This window comes from Rattus norvegicus, chromosome 8, assembly GCF_021556685.1.
Source record: "Rattus norvegicus strain SHRSP/BbbUtx chromosome 8, alternate assembly SHRSP_T2T, whole genome shotgun sequence".
NCBI lineage: Eukaryota > Metazoa > Chordata > Mammalia > Rodentia > Muridae > Rattus > Rattus norvegicus.
In genome coordinates, this window is record NC_141541.1 from 75,977,979 (window position 1) to 75,994,158 (window position 16,180).

Consider the following 16,180-nt stretch of genomic DNA (forward strand, 5'->3'; position numbering starts at 1 on the left):
TCCAGAAGACGGTATATGACGACCTGAAACTGAGCTCCAGGTGGTAAGCTGTAAATGCTAGGAACCAGGTTTGCTTCCTCTTCAAAAGCCACTGAGCTCTCTCCATTCCCTTAAGAAGAGTTTGACGGAGGGGGTAGGGCAAAGCCAGAGTCAACTGGGAGAAAAAAAAAAAAACAAGTGGGGAAGCCAGGCATGGCCGCCCACGCTCACTCCTTTGATCGCAGCACTTAGGAGACAGAGGTAGGCAAGTCTCTGTAAGTTCAAAGCCAGCCTGGTTTATATAGCAAGTTTGAGGAATATATAGTGAGTTCCAATTTAAAAATATAAAATAAGTGTGGAGGAAAGTGAGAACATGACAACTCTTTTTTTTAAAAAAAAGTTTTGCTAAAGGACTGGAGAGACGGCTTAACTTAAGAGCACATTTTGCTCTTACAGAGGACCCAGGGCTCAGTTTCCAGCAGACCACAACCACCAGTAACTCCAGTTCCAAGGAATCCAATGCCCTCTTCTGACCTCCACAGGCACAAGGCACACAAATAGTGCACAGACATAACATGTAGATAAAACACTCATACACAGAAAATAAAAGTTGTTTTTTTTTTAATATCCACTAAAAGGGAGAGCAAAGAAATGGGAGATGAATGGGGTAGGACACAAGGTCAAGAGATGTCACTTGGGGGTTGGGGATTTAGCTCAGTGGTAGAGCGCTTGCCTAGCAAGCACAAGGCCCTGGAAGAGATGTCACTTGCTGCTGCTGCTGCTGCTTTTTGCCTACGGTGAAGATGTTAGAGCATCTCCTGTGACGACAATCCATCAAAGAGGGAATCTGATAATGTGGAGGGGGAAGAAGACAGCTACAGAAGTGCTGAGAGAACGAACTCTGGGGTGAATGCGAACTCCTCACCAGTGGGTCAGCTGATTCAATACAGGAGGGTGCCAGTTAAACCAAATCACCAGCCGACAGCAATCTCGGGATAGAAGTACAGTGGGTCTGGCCGTGTCAAGAGGCCCCCTGGGATTCACAGTCATACATCAAGAGCACAGCAGTGCAGATGGCCCAGTGGCTTCTCCACCCAGGCTCATTAGTGGGGGGCTGGGGGGTTTGAGAGCAGTGAAAGCAAAACAGAGAGTGGCTCTAATCAAGGACTGGGTACTCAGCAAAGTGAGAGAAAGGGCAAGGGTCATGGAGGTTGAGGATGTTCAGGAACCAGAACAGAGTACAGAGGATTGAGGACATGAATAGAGTCTTATTTATAAATAAATAAATAAATAAATAAATAAATAAATAAATAAATAAATAAATAAGTGAAGCCCCATTTCATATATGTGTATGAATTTTGGTTTTGGCTCAATTTTTTGTTTGTTCCGGTTTTTTGTTGGTTTTTTTTTGTTTTTGTTTGTTTTTTGCCAACATGTGTATACGTGTTTATCTGGTACCTGCAGGGGCCAGAAGAAGGAATCAGATCCACCAGAAATGGAATTACAGAAAACTATGAGCTGCCACATGGGTACTGGGAACAGAACTTCAGCAAGAGCAGCCAGTGCTCTTAACCTTTGAGCCACCCCTCCAGCCCACCTTCTGCTCCTGTTCTGGGAGTTGCCAGCGCTCCCTTTGTGCATCCTTTGATAGGTCCTTTTGGATCTCTGCTCCAAAAGCAGGTCAATCACACTCACCTCCTCCCCACCTTATCTACAAGATAAACACATAATGAGAGCACTACCCTCAAGCGATTGATATGTGCGGTGAGGGCAGGGTTACTTATCAGAGCAGCAAGATAAACCCCCAAAAGCTTCAGCCGGACAAAGGAATGGAAGACACAGAAAATTCCGTCAGTCTTAACACAAACGCTTGTGAGTCGCCCAAGGCTTTAGAACAGTGTTAGCCAGCAGAATTGTTGGTTAGAAGCAGAGCAAAGCAAAAACGTGGGGGCTGGCGCAGACCCTGAAAACCCGCTGTGAGACGGGCTGCAAAGGAGCCTCGTCTCAGGGTAACACATGAAGGAAGGTTCCAAGGACCATGACTCTTGGGTTCCGCTTGTCCATCAATCGTCAGATGAATGCCAAGTACCAGGGTGCATCAGAGGCTGCCGGTGTTTTCCATTTCCGTTTTACCCTCTGGGACTGCTTTACCTTTTGAGTTGTGCCTGTTTATTGGGAAGGGGAGCGGCGAAGACATTAGGAAGAGTTCAACTTCAGGAAGAACATCTGGGTAAAGCCTCCACTTATCCCCATTATTTGTAATAGTTGTGTTTGGCTTATGTTTTTGCTAGCCTTGTTATTAAATATAAAAGCAATGGGATTACAAAGTTCTGGATGGGGTAAATACTGTAATTAAAAAGGCACCAGTTGGGTTTGTTAAACTATAATTCCGGAGTGCCGGCCTCCTTGTTATATTTTTTTCCTTCTTGCCCTTAAACATTTTTGTGGTGCCTAATAAAAAAAAAATTGTTTTTGAATGATTTAACTGGCTTTAGTACTTCCTGTTAGTCAAACGCCACCCAAAAGCCCCATGAAAATATTTGGGCTCAAAAGTCCTGGAGCAAGAATGTCACAGATCCCAAGTCCCAGACACCATCCTAAGAGTCTGAGCGCGGCACAGCCTGTACACATCACCTGTCACGTGGCCTGAAAACTGATAGGCAGCTTTCCAACTCACCAAGGCACTTCTCTAGCCCCCTTTGAAGTTACAAAGTCTCACTAGGGGGAAAAAACAAACCAGGCACTTTGATCAACCTGAAATCACGATAGTAAGAACCAGGCAAGAGATGGTAAAGCCTGGTTAATCATACCTGGTGAGAGAGGCATACGAAATCCAATAAAACTTAAGGTATTCCAGTCGAGATTAAATATTAGAGGGCCTGAAAGAAAGCATCTCTGGGGCTGACGAGAAGACACAGATGGTTGGTGAAGGGCACTCGCCACAAAGCCAATCGCAGGGGGTGCCTGTGGCACTCCCCGACCTGTGCCCACCCATAATATATATATATATATATATATATATATATATATGAAAACGATTTGTTTTTCTTTTCTTTTTTTTCAGAGCTGGGGACTGAACCCAGGGCCTTGAGCTTGCTAGGCAAGGGCTCTACCACTGAGCTAAATCCCCAACCCCATGAATATGATTTTTAAAAACTTTTTTAAAGCTCCTTTAAATTAATTTTCATTACACCACATTTAAAAGCTGTGCAAAACTATGTGGGGCACACGTACAGACAAGTTCCTCGGGTAGCGGCTCTTACAGCTTCTGTGGAGGGTATACACTTGGTTCCCAGCATCCACATTGTGCTTCACAACCACCTATAACTCCAGTTACCATGGGATCCAAGCCCCTCTTCTGGCCTCTGCACACAGGCGGTAGGCACATGCACATAAAAACAAATAAATTTAAAATGCCCTCTAGGAAACGATGCTGGCAAACAAACCTGGGCAAGGTGGAGTTTTAGACCTACACATAGCCTACAACTGTACTGAACAACTCATGAGGATCAAGTTTGGAATTTTTTTACTTCTCCCTGGGAGACAGAAAGTCTGAAACACAAAGCCAAAATTGAGACCCTCAGGATCGCTTAGAATTTCCTACATAAAATGAAAAAAGGGGGGCACAAAGGCAGGGGTAGACAGTGGCTAAGAACCCTCCGCTTCTGGGATTCAGTGTGCCACCTCTTAAGCTAAGCCTGGAAATGCCACTATAATTTAAAGGGAAGCTTTGGGCAGCTAATTCCCACTAACACTGGCTATTCTAATTTTGGACAACTTCTATCTGGGACCTTTCCACTCTTCTAGTGTTCACATTAAAAGGGAGAAAAGCATTCCTGCATGCACACATGTATTGGCCTTATCACATGCAATGGTCACAGCCACACTTCCTTCTAACTTTCTCCAGAGATCCCCACGGAGAGGAACAAAGCAGGTACATCCTTGTAAACTGAAAGGGTAACTTTTTTGTGTGGCACGTAATGAAGCACATGGGCAACTGCTGATGTCAGGGGCCACACCTCCGTCGTAAAAGTCCCTGCTCTCCCCAGACACACACACCCGTTAGGTTTTTTTTGTGGTCCTTCCCAAAAATCTCTTCCTATGATGAAGATCCCAAGTGCTGACAAGACCTCTCCACTGTGACACTGTTTGATTAAGACACCAAGGCGAAAAGCTAACACATTCCTGCACTCAGCCAATCACAGGTTAACAAACACACTCTGCCCTGCCCCTTCACAAGAAAGGAGTGGTCACTATGTATGTAGTAAAGATTCCCCCACCGGTCCACTTCTAAAAAGTCACTACATCCGGGAGCTAGAACATAGAAAATGGTAATTCCCTCGACCAGGAGCTATCAGAATCAAAACTGGCACTAGGCGTACCACGGTGCTCTTAATTACGTGTTCCAGGGAGCGCTTCCTCAGGACACCATGCTACTATTCTTTGTGTCCCCCTACAACCCCAAACACCAGCTCACTCCTCTTCCCATTCTCTGGAAATTACCCGTACTTAGTTTTCATTAGCACTGCCTTCTCTCCTTCCATCTCTGCTCCATCAACAGCATCAAGAAAACAAGTTCTCTCGCGAGTCACCTGAAGCCCCGACTTCGGGAAACGCCCCCCTTTCCTCCACCAGCCCCGCGCCAGAGAAAACCCGGCACACAGCCGCTAGTGCTACTACTTCTGTCGCTTCCACAAGCTAGGAGACGACAGGAGGCTTCAGGCTGATCCACATAAGCCAGGCCCTTAGCCCATCTACGAACCGACTCGCTTCCTCTCCAGCCTGGAGTGAGCTCCCGCGCCAGGTGGAGCACCCCGCGATCCCCAGTGCTGGGGGCTGGGGGTTACTGAAGAAAACGCTCAGCAACGTGCGCGGGCCAGGGAGAGGCGGTGCGCACAGCTCCGGCGGAGCGCTGGCAGCAGTAGCTTGGGGAAAAGAGGGGCGTGTGCTCAGCGCCAAACTGCCCCAAGTGCTATGACTCCCCTGCACTGTGACACCCGCGAGCCACGTGCATCGGTCCCCTGCACCGCTTTCCCCCACCCCCCACAGACCCAGCCTAGCCAGACCTGGGTGACGCGATGCAGTCCGCGCGCCCTTGTGGGGACATCCACCTTTTAGCTCGCCCCGGCGCGCAAACTTTCCCAACGACAATCGCTCAGGCTTTCCCGGGGGGCTTCGGAAAGTGGGCGCCCCCTTAGCCTCTGTAAAAACCCACTGAAAATATGGCGCCCTTGAACGTCGTTCCTTGGGCCCCGAAAAGCCAGGCTCCATATCCCTCCCGATCCCCGCCGGCGCGAAATCTCGGCTCCTGAGGGTCGGGGAAGGAGACTAGAGGCCGCCGCACTGGGTCCAAACCCTGCCCTCGCTCTCCGCCCCGCGCTATCCCTAAGCGGTCCTCGGCCGGCAGCTGGTTATGGGCAAGACAGCCAGGGAAAGGGGGAGTCCAGCAACCCGCAGGTCTCAGAGTCGGGGGCTAGGAGGCAGCCCGGAGTGTCTTCTCCACAAGCCGAGGCGGGAGACTTGTTTGCAAAGTGGCGCTTGAAGTAGGGGCAGCCAGTGTTGGAATGAAGCCGCTCTGCTCTCAGCCAACACAGTCGGCGCCGGGGTCACCGCCGGAGTCCAGGGGGCTCCTCGGTGCAGACCCGGCCGCTTTTCCGACCCCGTTACCGGAAACCCGAGGACTGAGCCCGAGAAGGGATCAGCTGCCTAAGGCTAGGGATCAGCTCTCGGACTCCGGCTGCAAGACTGTTTGCAAACCCCAGCACCCGGCTTGAGTGCAGCGAAACCTACATGTGCAATAGACAGGTGCATTCATTGCAATTTATTTTTCTTTTCTTGCAAAGAAGAAAAACAAACACCAAAAACCTAGGATAGGCAATGAAATCTAGAAGCTTGACAGGGTTTTTCTACATTGACATCACTTACGAGATGCAAACCCGAGAAGAAAACCACCCACATATTCCTTCTAGAGAGGGGAGGGAAAAGGCACTGAAAAATCCCTGCAGCGCGCATGCAGGCTGGAGAGCTGGGCAGCGCCACGCGCCGCGCCTTACCGCGGGGATGCAGCTACTGTCTCATTGCGGAGCGCCAGCCCCCGAGTGCAGCCAGCTCCGCTCACGCTGCGCCGCCGCCGCCGCTGCCGCCGCCGCCGCCGCTGCTGCTGGCTCCGGGCGCGGAACCGGAGCCGAGGGCGAGCGCGAGCGCACGGCCCGCGAGCGCCGGGAGGGCAGGAAGCGCGTCATCACTGGGGGACGGCGCGGCGGAGCTCTCCACCCGGCTCCTGGGTGTCCGCACCTCGGGCGCGGGATGGGGGCGCGCGCGGGGCTGTGGTGGGGTCCGCGTGCAAGAGGCGCAGAGGACACCCCCGACTGCCCCAGAATCTTGGCCCGGCTCTGAAGACCGATGAGGCGGCATGGAGACCAGGCGTCTGCTGGCATGAGGCCTCTGAGTCTTCTCAGCGTCCCTCCTGGACCACGGGCTGGGTCCTGGAGGTTACCAGGCGTGGATCCAGCCCTAAGGGTGGCAGAACGGATGCCAGTCATTTGAATTTAGGAAACCATTCTTCCAGAAAGATGGACAGCAAAGTGGGTGTGCCTATTGCACTAAATTTTTTTTTCGAGACAGCATCACACTAGGTAGACCAGGCTGGGCCCAAACTCAAATTAATCCGCCTCCTTCAGTACAGGGATTAAAGACCTGCCTCACCAAGACCCACTGTATGGGTGACTTGCTTCATACATACATTCATTCATTTGTGTATCTTTCTATCATACCCTGGAATTAAGTCACTTATGCATCCCCTGTATTTACATGTGCTGGGGGATGTTGGGATGGCAGGGTACAAAGTGAAAATTATCCTAGTTGCCACTGTGAAGGACACAGGAGAACAAATCACAAAGTCCGTTTCCTTTAAAATTATGATGTATAGAGAGACACAGAGAGGACAGATAGAATAAATTAACCAAGGTGTTCACCCTGTGTTCCAGTGGTTTGTGAAATTGTGGGGTTTTTTTCTCTTTCTGCTTGCTTCTAGTTTTATTTTTAACTTTTATAATTTTAAAAAATTAATACGAAAAGGCTTAGATGGTTATTTTTCCTCAGCCGGACACAGAGTGACCAGGATAGACTTGTCTTCCCAAGAAGTAGAGAACAAATCTCTTCAGCTCCTCAAATGCGACTATAGCAGCATTAGTGTCTCTCAGCTTGAAATTGTGGTCACTGTACATCCAAGAGTGAATCAACGTTGTAACTTGAAACTATCTTCAAGGAGTGCTTTGGGACCTTGAACAAGCCTGGCATAATGGAGAAACTAGACGAGACTCCTGAGGGGAGGGTGTCAAACGACTTTCTCAGGGGTCACATATCAGATATTTAAGACAGTGGCAAAATTGCAGGTATGAAATAGCAGCAAAAATAATTTTATGATTGGGATAAGGAGGTCACCAAAACGTGAGAAACTGTATTAAAGGGTCACAGCATTAGGAAGGTTGAGAAGCAAGGTCTTAAGAGTAAAACATTGTAACTTACTTCCTTTGCAGTAAATACACTTTATCCATCAGAATCCCCAATCAGAAAACAAATTACTGGGCTGTTTGAGGCAGTCCTAAAAGTTTCAGGACAGACTTTTCCCTGCCCCATGAATAAACATTCCTGTTTCCCAGATCCTTTTAGGCATTGGCTAGGTTAGCAGAATAGAGGTGGCAAGCTATCTCATGGATTTTGAAAGCAAATGTTTATTGATTTCATTAAGACCTGGTAAGAAGCTTGTCCTGGCTGGTTTTGGTGACAACTTGACACCAGCTGGACTTAACACAAAGAAAGGAGCCTCCCTTGAGGAAATGCCTCCATGAGATGCAGCTGTAAGGCATTTTCTCAATTAGTGATCAAGGATGGGAGGGCCCTTTGTGGGTGGTGCCATCCCTGGACTAGTGGTCTATAAGAAAGCAAGCTGAGGAAGCCAGGGGAAGTAAGTCGGTAAGTAACATCCCTCCATGGCTCCTGCATCAGCTCCTGCTTCCTGATCTGCTTGACTTCCAGTCCTGACTTCCTTTGGTGATGGACAGCAATGTGGAAGTGTAAGCTCAATAAACCCTTTCCTCCCCAACTTGCTTCTTGGTCATGCTGTTTTGTACAGGAATAGAAACCCTGATTAAGACAAAGCTCATTAAATTGATGCTTGCTAAGTTGCCTCTTAGTTTCCTGAAAATAACCTTTCTTTTTTTTTTTTTTTTTTTTTTTTTTGGAGTTCAAGATCCAGGTTTCCATAGGAAGAATGAGGGTAAACTGGTCACAATAAAGTCATTTCACCTGCCTCACACTTCTCAGGGCCCAGTAGCTTTCCATCAAAGCATCTTTTCTTTCTCTTCCAGACAGGGTTTCTCTGAGTAGTTCTGACTGTCCTGGAACTCGCTCTGCAGACCAGGCAGGCCTGGAACTCAGAGCTCCACCTGCCTCTGCCTCCAGAGAGCTGGGATCAAAGGCACGTGCCACCACTGCCAGCCCCATCAATTATCTCAAAACCAGTCAGTTTGCCTTTCCTCAAACCTGGATTTCTATGTGTAATACATTCTTCTCTAAGTATCTCTACACTTACCAGACCCTAGCAGCGAGTCAATAGGATAAGCTCGAGAGTAAGGAGCCTGTCTACATTCTTGCCTAAAAGCAGTTCACTACACAAGTGAATTCTTCTTCCATAAAGCTAGTCTCTCTGTATTACTTTAAAAAAAAAAAAAGACCTTGTCTTACTGTGAAGGCTGGGCTGGCCTAGAACTCACTATGTAGAACAAACTGAACAAACTAGTGTTGAAATCCTACTCTTCCTGATTCAGTCTCCCAAGTCCTGGGATTCAGGCAAGCTCTACACACCCAGCAAAAACCAGTAAATTTTCTCCACTTAAAAAAGCAGGTGAGGTCTAAAGAGATAGGTCAGCAGTTAGAAACGCATCCTGCTTGCTAGTTCTCAAAGAAAACCCGAACAAGTCTCACTATACCTGTGTCTTCTCCCAGCATTTCTAACTCCACCCTCACCCCAAACTCTCCAGCTCAGGGGTTGGGGTCCCCTTCCCAAGCTTCTCTTTGCTGTAAAAGTCAGTCATTTTGGGCTCTCTTGATTTCCACCTGCCCTCTTGTCCTCTTTATCCATGGCTTCTCTCATGATCTGCTTGCCCCTCCCCTTCTCTCACTCTTTCTTCTGTGGTCCTGTCTGCCCTGCTGGCCAAGTTCAGTCTAGACCCTCCCTGATGCCTCTGGCTGTGCTTCCCTTCAGCCATACCTGGGAGCATGGTCATGTCCAGTTTTTTCATTACTGCTCTTGAAGAGGACCATAGTTCAGTTCCCAGCACCTGTATCAGGCAGCTGGTAGCTGCCGTCCACCAAGCTCCAAAGGCACCTTCACACACACACACACACACACACACACACACACACACACACACACACACCACACACACACACACGGATCTAAAAGATGAAAATAAATACATCCTAGCAGCCGTGTCCTAGCTGACGTATAGGTATGAGAATGCTCATGAGGCACTAATCTGATGGGCACTATTCCACAGCCTCTGCCATCAGTTAAACCCCCTTCCTAGAGAGAAGTAGCGTTTCTCCTAGAATTCTTCACTGTAGTCTGGTTGCAAACTAATTTTTTGGGCACTGTGACACAGGCCACTATAATGTTTCAAATAACAACTCTTTTTAATTGGGTATTTTATGTACTTACACTCCAAATGTTATCCCCTTTCACAACTTTCTGATCCCACTTACCCTGCTTCTATGAAGATGCTCCCCCTCCCACTTCAACACCCTGGCATTCCCCTACACTGGGTAAACGAGCCTTCACAGGACCAAGGGCTTCTCCTGTTGATGCCAGACAATGTCATCCTCTGCTACATATGCGGCTAGGGGCATGGGTCCTTCCATGTGTAATCTTTGGTTGGTGATTTAGTCCCTAGAAGCTCTGAGGGGTCTGGTTGGTTGATATTATTGTTCGTCCTATGGGGTTGCAAACCCCTTCAACTCCTTCAGTCCTCTCTCTAACTCCTCCATTGAGGTCCCCAGGCTTAGACCAATGATTAGCTACAACCATCCTCATCTATATCAGTAAGGCTCAGGCAGAGCCTCTCAGGAGACATCCATATCTGGCTCCTGTCAGCAAGTACTTCTTGGCATCAGCAACAGTGACTGGGTTTGGTGGCTGCATATGGGATGGATACCCAGGTGGGGCAGTCTCTGGTTGGCCTTTTTTTCCAGTATCTGCTTCACTCTTTGTCTCTGTATTTCCTCTTGTATTTTGTTCCCCCTTCTAAGAAGAACTAAAGCATCCAAATTTTGATCTTCCTTCTTCTCGAGCTTCATATGGTCTGTAAATTGTTATCTTGGATATTCTTGGCTATTGGGCTAATATCCACTTATCAGGGAGTGCATACCATGTGTGTTCTTTTGTGACGGCATTACCTTACTCACGATGATGTTTTCTAGTTCCATTCATTTGCCTATGAATTTCATGAAGTCATTGTTTTTGATAGCTGAGTAATACTCCATTGTGTAAATGAACCACATTTTCTGTATCCATTCCTCTGTTGAAGGGCATCTGGGTTCTTTCCAGCTTCTGGCTATTATAAATAAGGCTGCTATGAACATAGTGGAGCACGTGTCTTTGTTATATGTTGGAGCATCTTTTGGGGATATGCCCAAGAGAGGTATAGCTGGATCCTCAGGTAGTACTATGTCCAGTTTTTTGAGGAACCACCAGACTGATTTCCAGAGTGGTTGTACCAGTCTGCAATCCCACCAACAATGGAGGAGTGTTCCTCTTCCTCCACATCCTTGTCAGCATCTGCTGTCACCTGAGTTTTTGACCTTAGTCATTCTGACTGGTATGAGGTAGAATCTCAGGGTTATTTTGATTTGCATTTTCTGATGACGAAGGAAGTTGAACATTTCTTTAGGTGCTTCACAGTCACTCCATATTGAGAATTCTTGGTTTAGCTCTGTATACCATTTTTAAATGGGATTATTTGATTCTCTGGAGTCTAATTCTTGAGTTCTTTGTATATATTAGCTATTAGCCCTGTATCGAATGTAGGATTGGTAAAGATTTTTTCCCAATCTGTTGGTTGCCATTTTGTCCTATTGACAGTGTCCTGTCAATTTTATGAGGTCCCATTTGTTGTTTCTTGACCTTAGAACATAAGCCATTGGTGTTCTGTTCAGGAAAATTTTCCCAATGTCCATGTGATAGAGACTCTTCCCCACTTTTTCTTCTATTAGTTTGAGTGTATCTGGTTTGATGTGGAGGTCCTTGAGCCACTTGGACATGAGCTTTGTACAAGGTGATAAGCATGGATTGATCTGCATTCTTCTACATGCTGACCTCCAGTTGAACCAGCACCATTTGCTGAAAATGCTTTCTTTTTTCCATTGGATGGTTTTAGCTCCTTTGTCAAAGATCAAGTGACAATAGATATGTGGATTCATTTCTGGGTCTTCAATTCTATTCCATTAATCTACCTGCCTTTCTCTGTACCAGTACCATACACTTTTATCACTATTGCTCTGTAATCTTGAGGTCAGGGATGGTGATGCCCTGAGAAGTTCTTTTACTGTTGAGGAGAAGTTCTTTTATTGTTGAGATAGTTTTCACTATCCTGGGTTTTTTGTTATTCCAAATGAATTTGTAAATTGTTCTTTCTAACTCTATGAAGAATTGGATTGGAATTTTGATAGGGATTGCATCTAATCTTTAGATTGCTTTTGGCAAAATGACCATTTTGACTATATTAATCCTGCCAATCCATGAGCATGGGAGGTCTTTCCATCTTCTCAGATCTTCAATTTCTTTCTTCAGAGACTTGAGGTTCTTCTCATACAGATCTTTCACTTGCTTGGTTAGAGTCACACCAAGGTATTTTATATTACTTGTCACTATTGAGAAAGGTGTCATTTTCCTAATTTCTTTCTCAGCCGGTTTATCCTTTGAGTAGAGGAAGGCTACTGATTTGTTTGAGCTAATTTTATATCCTGACACTTTGCTGAAGTTATTTATCAGGTTAGGAGTTCTCTGGTGGAATTTTTGAAGTCACTTGAGCATACTATCATATCATCAGCAAATAGTGATATTTTGACTTCTTCCTTTCCAATTTGTATCCCTTTGACCTCCTTTTGTGGTCTAATTGCTCTGGCTAGGGCTTCAAGTACTATACTGAATAGGTAGGGAGAGAATGGACAACCTTGTCTAGTCCCTGATTTTAATGCGATTGCTTCAATTTTCTCTCCATTTAGTTTGATGTTGGCTACTGGTTTGCTGTATATTGCTTTTACTGTGTTTAGGTATGGGCTTTGAATTCCTGTTCTTTCCAAGATTTTTATCATGAAGGGGTATTGAATTTTATCAAACACTAACATCTCTAATGACATGATCACGTGTTTTTTCTTTCAGTTTGTTTATATAATGGATTATGTTGATGGTTTTCCATATATTAAACCATCCCTACATCCCTGGGATGAAGTCTACTTGGTCATGGCGAATGATCATTTTGATGTGTTCTTGGATTTGGTTTTTGAGAATTTTATTGAGTATTTTTGCAACAATATTCATGAGGGAAATTGGTCTGAAGTTCTCTTTCTTTGTAAGGTCTTTGTGTGGTTTAGGTATAAATATAATTGTGACTTGAAAGAACGAATTGGGTAGTATTCCTTTTGTTTCTATTTTGTGGACTAGTTTGAAGAGTATTAAAATTAGGTTTTCTTTGAAGGTCTGATAGAATTCTGCTGTGCTTTTTTGGGGGAGTGGGGGAGATTTTTATTGTCTGCTTCTATTTCTTTAGGGGTTATAGGACTGTTAAGATGGTTTATCTGATCCTGACTTAACTTTGATACTTTGTATGTCTAGAAAATTGTCCATTTCATCCAGATTTTCCAGTTTTGTTGAGTATAGGCTTTTATAGTAGGATCTGATAGTTTTTTGATTTTCCTCAGTTTCTGTTATTATATCTCTTTTCATTTCTAATTTTGTTAATTTGGAGACTGTCTCAGTGCCCTCTGGTTAGTCTGGCTAAGGGTTTATCTATCTTGCTAATTCAAGGAACCAGCTCCTGGTTTGGTTGATTCTTTGTATAGTTCTTTTTGTTTCTCTTGGTAGATTTCAGCTCTGAGTTTGGTTATTTTCTGCCATCTACTCCTCTTGGGTGTATTTGCTTCTTTTTGTTCTAGAGCTTTCAGGTGTGCTGTCAAGCTGTTAGTGTATGCTCTCTCCAGTTTCTCTTTGGAGACACTCAGGGGCATGAGTTTTCCTCTTATCACTGCTTTTATTGTATCTCATAAGTTTGGGTATGTTGTGCCTTCATTTTCATTAAATTCCAAAAAGTCTTTAATTTCTTTATTTCTCCTTGACCAAGTTGTCATAGAGTAGAGGGTTGTTCAGCTTCCACATGTATGTGGGCTTTCTGTTGTTTTTGTTGTTATTGAAGACCAGCCTTAGGCCATGGTGATCTGATGGGATGCACGGGATTATTTCAATCTTCTTGTATCTGTCGAAGTCTGTTTTGTAACCAATTACATGGTCAATTTTGGAGAAGGTACCATGAGGTGCTGAGAAGAAGGTGAATTCTTTTGTTTTAGGATGAAATATTCTATAGATATCTCTTAAATCCATTTGGTTCATAACTTCTGTTAGTTTCACTGTGTTTCTGTTTGTTTGTGTTTCCATGATCTGTCCATTGATGAGAGTGGTGTGTTGAAGTCTCCCAGTGTTATTGTGTGAGATGCAATGTGTGCTTCGAGCTTTAGTAAAGTTTCTTTTATGAATGTGGGTGCCCTTGCATGTGGAGCATAGGTGTTCAGAATTGAGAATTCATCTTGGTTGATTTTTCCTTTGATGAATATGAAATGTCCTTCCTTATCTCTTTCGATAACTTTATATTGAAAGTCGATTTTACTTGATATTAGAATGGCTACTCCAGTTTGTTTCATGGGAGCATTTGCTTGGAAAATTTTTTTCCAGCCTTTTACTCTGAGGTAGTGTCTATCTTTGTCACTGAGGTGTATTTCCGGTATGCAGCCAAATCTGCATCCTATTTGTGTATCCAGTCTGCTAGTCTATGTCTTTTTACTGGGGAGTTGAGTCCACTGACATTAAGAGATATTAAGGAGTAGTGAGTGTTGTTTCCTGTTATTGTTGTCAGAGGTGGGATTATGTTTATGTGGCTCTCTTCTTTTGGGTTTGTTGCAAGAAACTTTCTTGCTTTTTCTAGGGTGTAGTGTCCCTTCTTGTATTGGAGTTTTCCATCTATTATCCTTGGTAGAGCTAAATTTGTGGAAAGATATTGTGTAAATTTGGTTTTGTCATGGAATATCTTGGTTTCTCCATCTATGTTAATTGAGAGTTTTGCTGGATACAGTAACCTGGGCTGGCATTTGTGTTCTCTTAGGGTCTGTATGACATCAGTCCAGGATCTTCTGGCCTTCATAGTCTCTGGTGAGAAGTCTGGTGTGATTCTGATGTGTCTGCCTTTATATGTTACTTGACCTTTCTCCCTTACTGCTTTTAATATTCTTTCTTTGTTTTCTGCATTTGGTGTTTTGACTATTATGTGATGGGAGGAATTTATTCTCTGGTCCAATCTGTTTTGAGTTCTATAGGATTCTTGTATGCTTATGGCCATCTTGCTCTTTAGGTTAGGGAAGTTTTTCTGATTTTGTTGAAGATATTTACTGGCCCTTTAAGTTGGGAATCTTCACTTTCTTCTATACCTATTATCCTTAGGTTTGGTCTTCTAATTGTGTCCTGCATTTCCTGGATGTTTTGGGTTAGGAGCTTTTTGCATTTTCTTTGACTGTTGTATCAATGTTTTCTATGGTATCTTCTGCCCCTGAGATTCTCTCTTCTTTCTCTTGTATTCTGTTGGTGATGCTTGAATCTATGACTACTGATCACTTTCCTAGTTTTTTTTTTTATCTCCAGGGTTGTCTCTCTTTGTGATTTCTTCATTGTTTGTATTTCCACTCTTAGGTCCTGTGTGGTTTCATTCAACTCCTTCACCTGTTTGGTTGTATTTTCCTGTAACTCTTTAAGGGATTTCCATGTTTCCTCTTTAAGGGCTTCTAATTGTTTACCTGTATTGTCCTGTATTTCCTTAAGGGAGTTATTTGTGTCCATCTTAAAGGCTTCTAAATCCAAATCTTGCTTTTCTGGTGTGTTGAGGTATCCAGGACTTCCTGTGGTGGTTGAACTGGGTTCTGATGATGCCAAGCAGCCGTGGTTTCTGTTGCTTCGGTTCTTATGCTTGCCTCTTGCCATCTGGTTATCTCTGATGTTAGTTGATTTTGCTGGAGCTTGTCCAGCCTGTGGGCTTGTGAGCCTGTGATCTTAGGAGTGAGAGCACTCCTGGGAGACCAGCTCTCTCCCGGCAGGATTTGGTTCTGGAGGGCTGTGGTACAGCCTTAGCCCTGGGCACAGATGGAGACTGTCTATACAAGTCTTACTCTTGCCACCCACTTTTTCTTCAGTAAAGCCAACTAGTCATATACTGTCATGTATTCATATATTTTTAAAATTTTTGCCAATGGAGCTAAATTAGATTCAATCAATGGTAATCTCTCTAAACTTGAGTCTCCCCCCACTGGGTCTGAAAAGATCGATGTTTATAAATTCAAAGTCACCCAAAGGATCTGTAAACTAAAAGTTACCTGTATGAGGATTCTATCTTTGCAGGCAGCTATAATCTTAATTCCTGGAGGACTAGTAAACTAACAAGAAGACAGCACTTACATATTGAAGCTTCTTGTTCATCCAGCAGATGAAAATATGAAGATAGGTCTCATTCTATCCGAGAAATTTCTAAGACCTTATATAGAGTCTCATTTCTTACTGGTAGGACTACAGGCGACTGAAAATAGATGTGCATCATATGGGAGTAGAGTATTTTGGGTCATAAATAAAAGATAGCTTCCAAGTCACCTACACCAAATACATCTAGCAACAAGAAGAAAAAACTAAAATTTCTCTTGCGTTAGGTCTGCAGTGACCACCTTGGATTTCACACAGTGCTTAAAGAGTCAGATTTTAGGAGCTGCTCCCCTGCCCTCCTCCCGAAGTGCGATGATCCTTAGCCCCCCAGTTTCTCCACATTTCCTTAGCTTCATCTATATGGAAGAGCGAAGTGAAAGTCTAAAAGAATTGTTCCACTTTGGTTTATAAGAT

General features: G+C 44.6%; 1 protein-coding gene across 7 annotated transcripts in view; it reads right to left on the reverse strand.

Moving 5' to 3' along the window:
- Tln2 (talin 2) overlaps window positions 1-6,207 on the reverse strand; it is a 420,559-nt gene extending 414,352 nt beyond the window's left edge. For 6 of the 7 annotated variants that reach the window (XM_087562128.1, XM_087562134.1, XM_087562133.1 and 3 more), the window contains exon 1: window positions 6,033-6,168. The gene's annotated coding sequence lies outside the window, so the exon portion shown is untranslated. 7 annotated transcript variants of the gene reach the window in all.
- Window positions 6,208-16,180: the final 9,973 nt, after the last annotated feature.